The sequence below is a fragment of the Chionomys nivalis genome, chromosome X (genome assembly GCF_950005125.1).
Source record: "Chionomys nivalis chromosome X, mChiNiv1.1, whole genome shotgun sequence".
Lineage (NCBI taxonomy): Eukaryota > Metazoa > Chordata > Mammalia > Rodentia > Cricetidae > Chionomys > Chionomys nivalis.
This window is the reverse complement of record NC_080112.1, coordinates 6,467,064-6,479,565: the sequence shown is the minus strand read 5'-3', so window position 1 is coordinate 6,479,565 and position 12,502 is coordinate 6,467,064.

Below are 12,502 nucleotides of genomic sequence, written 5' to 3'. Positions count from 1 at the left end.
CTCCATTTCGATTTAGAAAAGGGCAGGCCTTCCATGGATATTGACAAAACATGACATAAGCACTCTGCCTTGTTTAAAGGCTGGGAAAGGCAACCCAGTATGAGGATAAGGGTCCAAAAAGCCGGCAAAATACACAGCAACTGCTCCCACTCTTAGGAGTCTCACAGGAGGACCAAACTACACAAATGTGACATATATGTAGACTGCCTAGGTCAGTCCATTGCAGGCTATTTGGTTGTCAGTTCATGCTCTGGGAGCCCTATGAGTCCAGGTTAGTTGACTTTGTGAGTTTTCTTGTGGTGTCCTTGATCCCTCTGGCTCCTACAATCATTTCTCTCTTCAGCAAGATTATCAGAACTCAGCCAAATACTTGACTGTGGGTCTCTCCATCTGTTTTTCCATCAGTTTCCAGAATCCTCTCTGATGAAAACTGGAGTAGTCACCAATCTGTGAGTACAGGAGAATATCATTAGTTTGGTTTTATACTAGGTGTTTCTGGGCCACCCAGCCTTTGGGTCCTGGTGCTCTAGGTAGGGTCAGTGATGGGCTTATTCTCCTAGCATGGGTCTCTACCTAGGCCAGTCAATGTTTGGGCACTCCCACAATCTCTGCTCCAAGCTTAATTCCAGCACAACCCCTAGGTAAGACAGACTGTAGATCGAAGGCCATGTGACTGGGATAGTGTCCCAATCGCTCCACTGGTAGTCTCGCCTGGTCACGACCAGTTAAGGCTACGTATCTGTAATTGGAAGGAGTCTTCTCTGGGATCATATTTGTAGATTCTTTGGTGTTTCCACTGCACAGTGTTTTCACCTGACATAGAAATGCCCCCCTTTATGGTCAGCTCTTTCAGTACTCTCCTCCACCCTACCCCCACATGAACCCTCATGTTTCTATCCCCACTCAGCCCCAGTCCACCCATGAAATCTTTTCTATTTTCCCTTATCAGGGAGATCTGAGATTCCTCCTTGGGTTCTCTTTGTTACCTAACCTCTATGATGTCATTGTATTAGTTACTTTTATATTGCTATGATAAAACACATCGACAAAATAAGTTAAGGGAAAAGGAATTTATTTTGACTCACAGTTTAAGGTAACAGTACATTGTGATAGGTAACTTATAGAGGCAACGCTTAAGGCAACTGGTCACATTGCATCAACAACCATCAAATCTTGTCTATATTAATTTTGGAGGAATCCACAACCTTTCATTTCCTGTGGAAACAAAAGCATAACCTCTTCCCCCAACACAATAAATTTTTAAATACCATTTTAAAGTTAAGACATTCTTAAATTCTCTGTTCTGGTTTAATTCAACAGTCCCTTTTACAATCTCATATATTTCATAAACTATAATTCACTCATTAGCATTCAAAAAATTCAGTCAACACAACACCATACAGGATCTAGAGTCCCTGTGTACTTCCCATCTTTATGTTGTTTTTTCTTCTTATTTTACTTACTCTCTCTTTAAAAACTTGACTGTTTTTAAACTATTTTTTCCATCTATGGCCATACTGCCCTGAAGGTACCCAATCTCATCTGAACTATTTTTTTTCCTGTTCCCATTTTTTCTTCAGTATCTACACATATTTTTAAATACACTATACCCTGTTTAGATGTTTTTTTTTTCATTCTGGTCCTGCTTTACTGTGCTCCTGTAGCATTCTTTGACCCTGTGAACGAAACCTTAAACACCTGTGCAGCTTTTCGCTGATGGCGGCTGGCTCCACCCTGCTTAGGTCATAGGAGCTAAAATTTATGCCCCATGAGCCTTGCTGAGAGCTAGTTCAACTTGGAGCTAAATCTAACCAAGAGCTGGATTCAACCACCCTAGCTCTTAGAAACTGATGTTCACACTGTGGCAGAAGTTTTTACTTAGCCTTTTGTTTCTATATAATATGTTAGTGGCTCAAGTACTCTGTTACACAGTAATGCCTAGGTAAGGATTGGTACACATTTTTCATTTTTTTTTCAGCTTTCTTGTGTGCTATGAGGAAATTCAGGCCCCAGGCTGTGCAACAAATGTGGTAGACTTTTAGACCACCAGCTCCAAATCATGACACAGAGACTTATTATTAGATATAAATGTTTGCCTTAGCTTATGCTCATTTTAGCTAGCTCTTTTTTAAACTTAAATTAACATATTTCTCTTCATCAGTGTTTGCCTCAAGGTTTTTTACCTTTCTTCCATTCTGTATATCCTACTCTGAGTCTGGTTGGCTGGTAACCACCTGCCTGGCTGGCCCAAGATATCTCCCTCTCTATCCCTCATTCTCTCCTTTCTTCTCTCATTCTCCCTGAACCCATATTTCCCCCTGCTATTTATCCTTGATACCCACCTGCCCTGTATATCTCTCTACTGCCTAGCTAGTAGCTGTTCAGCTTTTTATTAGACCATACCATTAAACAAATGTAGCATACCATTTCACAGCTACAGTAATATTCCACAAGATAAACAAATATAACACATCTTTACATAGTTAAAGTAATATTCCATAACATCTCACATTGATACACATATACCTACATACTATTATGATCATTGCCCAAATGATAGCTCCTTTTGGCATACAAAAGAGTTCCACTATAACCCAGAATGAGGTATAATAAAGATTTATTTATTTGGAGATAAACTCACAGAAAGGGTAGCAATCTGCAGCCATCTTCATGTGCTGGAAACTAGAATCAAATCTAGCAGCCAAGAGGCCCACACAAACTTTTTGTCTGCATTTATAATAGATGGAACCATGTCCAAAGTTGGCCGGTATCTTAAAGGCTATTGGTTGAAGGAGTTCCCACAGCACCTCCTCCTTTTATCTAAATAAGAAAATTCTAATCCTAATTAAAAACTATATACAGTAAAACTAATATCAAATATTGTCCAGGGAAAAGAAGAGGCGAAAACATACATAAAAATTAGAATTACAACCAGCATGGATAACTTCAAGCAAGAAACATATGCTAAATGTTTCAATAGTTATTCTAAGGAGTCTAAGTCTTATATTTAAAATGGCTTGGCAAAGTCATTAGAGGAAAGTAACTATCTCTATCTAGTCTTCAACCCCATCAAAAACCTGAGAAAGAAAATAATATTACTTGAGTAAATAGGAAGTGCAATCAAGCAACTTCCAAAAGGTACAAGAATGACAGACACAACCAGCTACCTGGGTAATTACATATGACTAGAATGCAGTTAAGATTAGCATCCACATGATACACATGTGCCTCCTCTAATTTCTCTTCAATCAAAGTCATTTTTTTCTCAGCTTCAGCTGTTAATTCCCTGTGATTAATGCACGCAAGCAACATCCTGCAATAGGTGACTATTTTTTATAGTATCTTATACAATCCTTCCCAGAAGCATGAGTTGATTTGTGTTCCATTTCTGAGACTGCAGTGGTGTTAATCTGGGTATCCCATTGCTACAATGGATCAAAACCCCTTAGATTCACTGCTGTATTAGCTATGAATAGCCTTAACCCTCCTCTCTGTCCTTCTGATCCTATACATTCAACCCATCTTGTGCTTTGTTTTACTTGAGTTAAGGTTCTAATTCTTAGAAATTGAACATCTGCCTCCTGAAGAGAACAATTTGAATGCCAAAATAATAATAGTCATATCTGTACCCATGTCCAGTAATCCTTCAATTACAATGCTACTTCTTTGTACAGTTGTGTGCCAGAGGGTCAGTTCATCTCTGAATGGTGGTTTCGCTCTGTAGAGGTGGGAGAAGGTTGTAGGCAGGGGTCTGAGCAGAGCCTGGCAACGGCATGGACTCAGGCCACATTGGGCAATAATTTGTTAGCATACAAAAGAGTTCCATAATAGCCAGAATGGAGTATAACAAAGGTTTATTTATTTGCAGATAAACTCACAGAAAGGGTAGCAATCCCCAGTACTCTGCCTGCGCTCAGAACTGGAACTGAATCTAGTAGCCAAGAGGCCTGCACATGCTTTCATCTGCATTTATAGTACATGAGACCATGCACAAAGTGGGCCAATATCTTAAAGGCTATTGGCTGAAGGCGTTCCCATGGCAATCATCTAAGTAATGTCTTCCTTTGTAATCATTTTGAAAGTACAACCTGCCTTTACATTATAATCTCCATCTTTATTAATGTTATATAGGTCCATAGCATTTGTCAACATTCAAAATAGTACATGTTGAACTTACTTCTTCTATTATCACCATTAAGAAACCCTTCTGAATGTGAATAACTAGGAAAGTCAGGGATCTTTCCTTTTATTCTTTATTGAACAATGATAGGCACTTAGTAACTACCCCATTTCTCAGATGAATGGATCAGCTCTTATTCTTAGCAATGTATAAGAAATCTAGTTTTTATTTTTAAAATGCTCACTCTTTACATAGATTAAAAGGTGTAGATTTATGGAATAGTTGTGGGAAATAATTTGTTTTTAAATTGCCAACTAAGGAGCCTTGTAATGTGATTTGAGAATCAAAATAAAAGTATGCAGTATCAACCAGTAACTACAATAAAAGCTTGAAACAATAAAAAAAAAAGAAATCAAGTGATGAATAAAACATTGCCCTTGAAAATTCAAAGTGCAAATCAAATGGGGAAAATAAACAAGGTAACAAAATTTTTATTCAATATATGCAATGCACTATTATATATATATATATATATATATATATATATATATATATATGCCATGGGTTCTATAAGAAAACATGATAGCTGGTAACTAAAAGTTGGACAAGTGATATCCACTTAGCCTCATTCATAAGAACAAAATCAATTTGTAATGGGATGCTGACACTTTATTATGATTTTAAATGATTTGTCTGCTTCAGTCCTTGGTAAAGATTTAGGACCACAAGAGAAAATGTTGATATAATACTGTCCAGTTTTTCACTGCACTATGAAACATAAAACATTAATCTTTGTTGCTGGTTAAAATAACAAAGGAAAAGTAAAATTAAACTGAAGTCTACAAGTAAAAAAAAAAGATGTGTCAGGATAGGTCATGTTCAAGAGAATTACATTGAGATTTATTACTTTGTATTAAGATGTAAATTGTGAAGCCCTTTGGGTAAATGTTGCCTGATTTTATATTTTTTTTAAGTAAAGATGAGTTTGTTTTAGGAGAAGAGAGAAAATAACAAAAACATGAATTACTAAGACAGAACATTTGCCTGATGATCAAGCTTCACACTGATGCTGGGTTTAAAAACAAAGCAATAGATTGAAAAATGACAAAGTTAATAAAGCAATTGTTCTGGTTGCAAGACACATATTTTTGACTTCTTTTTCTGCTAAATAGATATTGTGAATCTGTGGTTTAAAGGTAGAAAATGGGCTGTGTAAGGGAGAGTATTATGAGAAGCTTGTAACTGGACGATTCTTATTCTGTCTAGTCCCACAGCCACTGTTATAATAACCACTCACAGGCTTAATATTAATAGATACTCTTTGGTCTATTAGATCAGGATTATTATTAATTAACTCTAACATCTTAAATTAATTCATTTCTATTAGTTTTTATTTTACCATGAAACTTATGGCTTACATCTTGCTTCTCAAGTGACTGCTTGCATCTCTCTTGACTCTGTCTTCTTTCTCCCTGCATTCAATCCATCTTTCTGACTTAGATATATTCTTCCCTGCCATTGGCCAATGTAGTTTCTTTATTAACGAATGGTAATAAAACATTCATAGCATACAGAGGGACATCTCACATCATCACTCCTTTTCTGTGTAATTAAAAGGAAAGGTTTTAGCATTAACATGATAACATTACATGTAACAATGTTGTTATTAAGCAAGAATTACAGTTACAATATTTAGTCTACTTGTATTTGACAAAGTAAAAGAACATACTCTATTATGTATTTTATCTTTGTGAGTCTAAAGTTTCATATCTAATTTATCATTTATAAAAACTAAGAAAAACTATAACTATCTAATGGTGTAGGAGGTTCTTCTGTTTGTGTGTTGCTTTCATTGGTTAAATAAAGAGACTGCATTGGTCTTTTGATAGGGCAGCTCATAGATGGGCGAAGTAGACAGAACTGAATTCTGAGAGGAAGAAAGCAGGGTCAGAGATTGCTGCCTTGGAGCTATCCACCAAATCAGACATGCTAAATCTTTCCTGGTAAGCCATGTCCTCGTGGTGAATACAGATTATTAAAAATGGGTTAAATCAAGATGTGAGAGTTAGCCAATAAGAGGCGAGAAATAATGGGCCAGGAAGTGTTTAAATGAATACAGTTTTGTGTTATTATTTCATAATTAAGATAGCTGGGTGGTGGGACATGGCCTGCTTGCCTCCTCCAACAATCTCGTCTTCAACTCCATCAAAAACCACAAAAGGATACAGTACTACCTGAGTAACCTGGAAGTACATTGTAAGTAACTTTCAAAACTCTAGAAATGACAGAGCTATCAGGCTTCCTAGATAGTTACCCAAAGTTCTTCCTTAACATTGAAACATCCATCTTCATAATGTAGGTCTAAAATATCTGCCAGACTTTTCAATAAAGGATGAAATTTGAAAGACTGTCTCAACTATTTTGAGAAAATCTATCAGTTTCTTTCTTCTGTGTCCTGTAGAATATCAGGTAGATGCTTCCATGGATCAGGAACTCTGAAGGATAGTCCCATCATGTTTTGGCAAGTTTGCAGTCATTTTCCTATGGGTCCTGCATGTCCAGTTTATACAACATATTGTCAAGCAGTCCAGGCAATAGTAGTTTCTAGCCAAATGGATAGTTTAACCACATTGAAAGCAAAATCCATAAGGATTTTCTTTGCTGAAAATTATCCTCTTGAAGTAATTGGTGCTGCCAGGAGCAGACATGTCTCACTATTGAGAAAATTCTATGTCCTTAAAATATTTTCAATGCCATATTCTGAGGGTCTTTGAAGTGTTTGAAGATAATCTATTTATTTGAAATATCTAGAAAGCCTAACTAACATGAGTAAAAGTTTGACTGTTATAGATGCCTATTAATTTGTATTAGCTGTACATTACATTTTTTAAATGAACGCATAAACATGCTATCTTAAACAAGAGTAAAAATATACATACATTATAACAAAATTGACCTGAAATTTGTATTGATAAACCAAAATCCAAACCAATATAAAGTATTTTTAGATTAACAGTTGTATTGGGTTTAAAGATTTACATTCAATAATCTACAGTTTTTTCCTCATTTCTATATCATATTCCCTTTTCTTCTTTAGGAAAGAGATTGACTATGGCCATTAATAATTTATATCTAATCCCCGTTAGGTGAAAACAAATATTTATAAACAATAATTTTGGAATTTGGGTATAGTTTTCTATACTACTTCCTGCTGACTGAGGGTGCTGGTCATTTTATGGGGATCCTGAGAAAATTCAGAAATATGGTTAAATTTTGGCTGTAATAGTCATCTCAGCCAGTTGCTTTGAAGCTTTTCTGGATGTTGGATCACCTAGTATATAACTTCCACCGGAGACCTCTAAGAAGGTCTTACTTGATCAAACCTTATTAGCCTGGAAGGAATCCAAGGCTTCTCATCTTCTGTGGAAACAAAAGCAAACCTCTTTTCAAAGCAACATATCCTTAGACCCAAACCAACTTTTATGTTGATTTAATTTAGCATCCTCCATAATCAAATGTCTCTCTGCAGTTATTAACAGTCAAAAAGATCAAAGAAAACACAATGGTATACATAATTCAGACTCTCTGTTTATACAGTATTATGCAGCTTGTTATTTTTTTCTGTCCCCATAAAGACTTTATTTTATTTATTTAAATCTATTTATTTTTTAATAACTACCTATACTATTTTTCCTCTCCCAAGCCTATATACATTTTTTAACACAGATTGTAACCTGTTTAGAGGTTTATTTTTGTCTGAGTCTATCTTTATTTTGTATCTGGAATCTTTTTTTGGATCACTGTTTTAAATTATTAAGTGGATGTAACTAGGACCATAGTGGCTGCATTGGCTGTTGGTTCTACCCTTTTCAGCTTTTCAGTAAAATTGAAGTAGAGATGTGCATCATGCTTAGTACTCTCTCTAATGCTGACATCAGGTAGCATGAAGCCATCCCACAAAACTTTTTTGTTTGTATGAGCAAAAGCTAAATCTACCACACAGTATACAGCTGATCAGCCTCTTTGTACCAAGGCCTATGTGAGACTGTGTAAACATACCATACAGCTTAGCTCATGTTTCCTTATGGCTGGCTTCATCTCTCGGGCAGCTATTTTGAGAAACATCTCTGTACCATGCCAAGCATGAGAGAATAGGAAGCCCAATGTGCCTCTGTTTTTGTACATTTAGAACGCCTTTAAAGTTTATTTTAGGTCTTATATAGATCAAAACCAGGTGGTAGGTACCATTTGTAATTGCAGATTTCTTGCCCCACCTGGTCCTGCAGTCACTTTTAAATTAATCACTCAGAGATTTAATATTAATTATATACTCTTTGGCCTGTTAGCACATACTTATTATTAACTAGCTCTTATATCTTAAATTAACTCATTTATATTAGTTTATATTTTACCAGAGGGCTCACAGTTTGCTACCTCACATCTTGCTTCTCAGGAGCTGTTGATTTCTCCCTGACTCTGCCTTCTTCTTCCCTGCATTCAGTTTGGCTTTTCTGCCTAGCTATATTCTGCTCTGACGTAGGTCAGAGCATGTTCTTTATTAACCAATGGTAATGAAACTTATTCACAACATACAAAGGAATATTCCATATCAGAAGCTGTGGTTCTGTATCTTTCTTTCTGTCTTGGTACCTCACATTTCATGGGGAGTTGAATAACAGGAGTCAGCATGAACCGGTCTGCAGCTACACTCACAACATTGTATGCACTCAGGGTTCTAAACATCCTATTTTATATTAATCTTGAAAAATAACCCAAGGGGTCTTTGGGTGTTGATAATATGTACTCACTCAACTAAGAAATGATTAGAAAATAAGAAGAAGACTAAGGCTGAAATTTCTACATTAGAATAGTCTATAAGGTAAAGAACAAAATGGTAGCTATTAGAGACATTATTTACAAGAGTGGTCCATTTCAGGAGACAAAAGAAAAAAGTTTTATGGTGAAAGTACATGATTAGTACTACGCAAAAGGTGGAAGCAACCTACATAACCAACAACTGATAGATTAATTGCTAATCAAAATATAGTAAGTTGATCTATTGGAATATTATTTAATCTTCAAAAGGAATAAGGAACAGATACATTCTACAAAATATATACTCCTCAATTAATGATATGTTAAGTGAAATAAGCAAACACAAACCAGCACAGATTATATTGTTACATTTTATGAAAATATCTAGCATAGACACATGCACAGAGACAGAAGGTAGTTTATCAGGGCTAGGAATGGAAAGTAATGAGAAAGATTGCTTAATGCAGATGTGGTCTGCTTTCTGTTTTACCATGATAGCTGTTTAATTGTGCTAAACACCACTGAACTATATAGTTTAAAATGTTAATTTTCTCTCAGTGAAAAAAAGACAAGAACTGAGAAATGCCCACTGGATTACGAAGTCATCAAGATATTCATGAAACCACCATCAGCGTTACAGTGAGAACATGAAGCATGATGTGTGATGTATTGTGAAACAGGATACAAAGAGGACAGATTGGGAAGGTAGGAGGAATAAAGTTGGAGCATTAAAGGAATGTATCAGTAATTTTGCTCATTGTTATGACCAAATATTTTGGAAGAAACAATTCAGGAGGGAGAGGTTATTTTGGGCTACTGATTTTTGAAGGCTGATTCTGACATGGAAGGCATAGCAGTGGCTATGGCTTAGAGCTGTGCTGGCATAAAGGCAAAGAGACCAGCAAGCAGAGACTAACATGGTAACAAGGTTGGGTAACAAAACACTAAGCCTGCCCTCCATTGACTCACTTCCTTTAAGTAGGCCCTTCCTTCCTGAAACTTCCAGCTGGGGGCCAAGTGATCACATTTATGAGCTGTAGAGGGGAGCATTTTATTTGCAAATCACAACAAGGAGCATTTTTCTTGCTCACTGAATTCCTGAGAAGAGCTAAACCTTTGTATTGACAATGAACAAGGAGCCAGTGGAGATGGGAGGAGGTTGAAAGGACACAGAGAGACACTGGCTGCTGGACAGAGTGAGGTCCCTCCATGTCCATGGAGGACATGGAGGTGAGAAAGAAGATAAGGCATAACTTAAATATACCTTAATTATAAGGCTGAACTTTGCCTTCTCTGGTTTTGAAGGCAAAAAGAAAAGATGCCAATATAGATTGTGGCTGAAGAAAAATTTTCGATCTATTTTCGTTGTCACCTCAAGATTCTTTCAACTATTTTTGTTGTCTTTATAAAATCAGAAAAAATAACAATACCTGGAAGAATGATTAAAGCTACCTGCTTAAAATAGCTCCATGTAGTTTTCAGAAATTGACTGACTTCTTTCCCTATAGCCCTTAGTAGGATAACAAAGACTGTTTCGAAGAGTCTTTAAGTTTCATTTATTTCAGTTTATATTGCGCTCATAGTTTTATTTTATTCTATAATTCTTTTCTATAGCATAGATTTGATTTTAATGTATATTTTTCTAGTAAGTAAATGTAATTATAATGATAAGAACCACAGAAAATTTAATGTATTCTCCAATTCTAATAATAAAGTATAGTGTCTGAGGCATCTTTAGTTCAGAACCTTTGGTAGTTAATTAAACCAAGTTAATTGGCAAAGACCTAATCTCCAAATAGGTAACATAGTTGATTATCTTGTTTAGGCTTAAATAGAGTAACAGAGATCATTACAATACTTTTTAAAACATTATTGATTAATATATAATTTCTTAATTAATTTTGATTGGCAATATCTTATGCCACTTGAATCCATACTTCTTTGGAATGTCTTTAGTTCAATTAATCTACTGAAATTACTGTTATTTGGAAAACCATTTGTTTCTATCATGTAATGTTAGCATAAAAAACTCCTGGCATTTGGCATATTACTGACACTGCCGATAAACCAGAACTTTGCCCATAAATATGGCATGTTGCCAACAGCTTAAGTGAAGGGATGGAAGTTTCTGAGACCAGTAGAAGTACCAAAATATGATTTGGACTTAGATTTTTAGTACACTGAAATTTCAAGGTATTCTCTTATTTCTAGGCTACTTAAAGTTAAAACAAACTCTAATTTAAAAAAAAAAAGTTCTTGCATAGCTAATTCATGTTCTAAAATGACTGTCTCTAACTTCACCTAACAGCCTATTGGCAATCTTCTAGACTTTGTTCTATATAAATAGAAGAAACCACTTCTGAATGTTATTTAGAAGGTATCAATTTCTTTTTGTTCATGTTTACATTTTTTATTTTACTGACATATGTTCATTGTATATAACATTGGGTTTCATAGACTGGTAGATATCTTTTCAAGTGTATCATATACTTTGATGCTATTTACCTCTTTCCCCTTTCTTGCATCCAAATACTTATTTCCCTTCCCCTTCTCTTTTCCTTTTATGTGATATATATACAGAGTGTGTCTATATAAGATAGTCACATAAGAGAAAATTGTATTTATTTTCTTAAGTTTGGCTTATATTACTTAATATTATAATATAAAATTATACCCATTTTCCAGTAAATTACATCATTTCCTCCAGCTGTAACTTAAGTAAGAAACTTATATACTTAATGGAAGAGAACTAGAAGAGAGGGAATCATTTTATGAGTCTGTGGAGTTTGTAGTCTCAATAAGGTTTCAAATTCAAATGTTCTTCTAGGGATTTTCAATTATAAAGTAATTAATTCAATGTCTACAATAGGCAGAAACCACAAAGAAGTATCAGAGAGACATTAAACTCAATCACATGCTAATTATGTATGTATATATATATACATGATATTTCAGTAGTATGATATACTAACAATCAAAATACTTATCTAGATTCTTTTCCCCATTTTATCCCTGACACAGCTGTAGGAGGAACTGCTATCAATGAAAATGTACATTTGACCAGTATAATAATTTTGCCATAGTGCTTAAGTAATTAAGCTTTGGTGGTTTTCATAGATTTTTTTCTTGTTATAGTAATATTATATATGTTTGCATTACCTTAGATGATATAGATGGTATGCAATATTTCTTATCAGTTCAAAAAATTACTCAGCACTTTCTTTTGGTCAGGCCTCTGACATACTCTTTACTTGATCTCATTTAGCCTTTACAACAGGCCAATATAATAATGGTTGTGATATCAATTTGTGGGTGAGCTGACGTATGGTAACATAAGTAAGTACCTTGTGTTTGGATTCAATATATTATCAAGCCAAAAACCAGAACTTTGCTTCTGATTGCAATCCAAATGACAGCAGCTCTCTACCCCAGTATTTGTTGGCCTCTGGAATTTGTCTTCTTGCCTTTTAACTCCTGTCTCTTATTATCATGCACCTTTTTATTTAAAAGTAGTTTTGTCAGTCATTATTGGTAGACATCCATAAAGGAAACTAAATTATGATAATT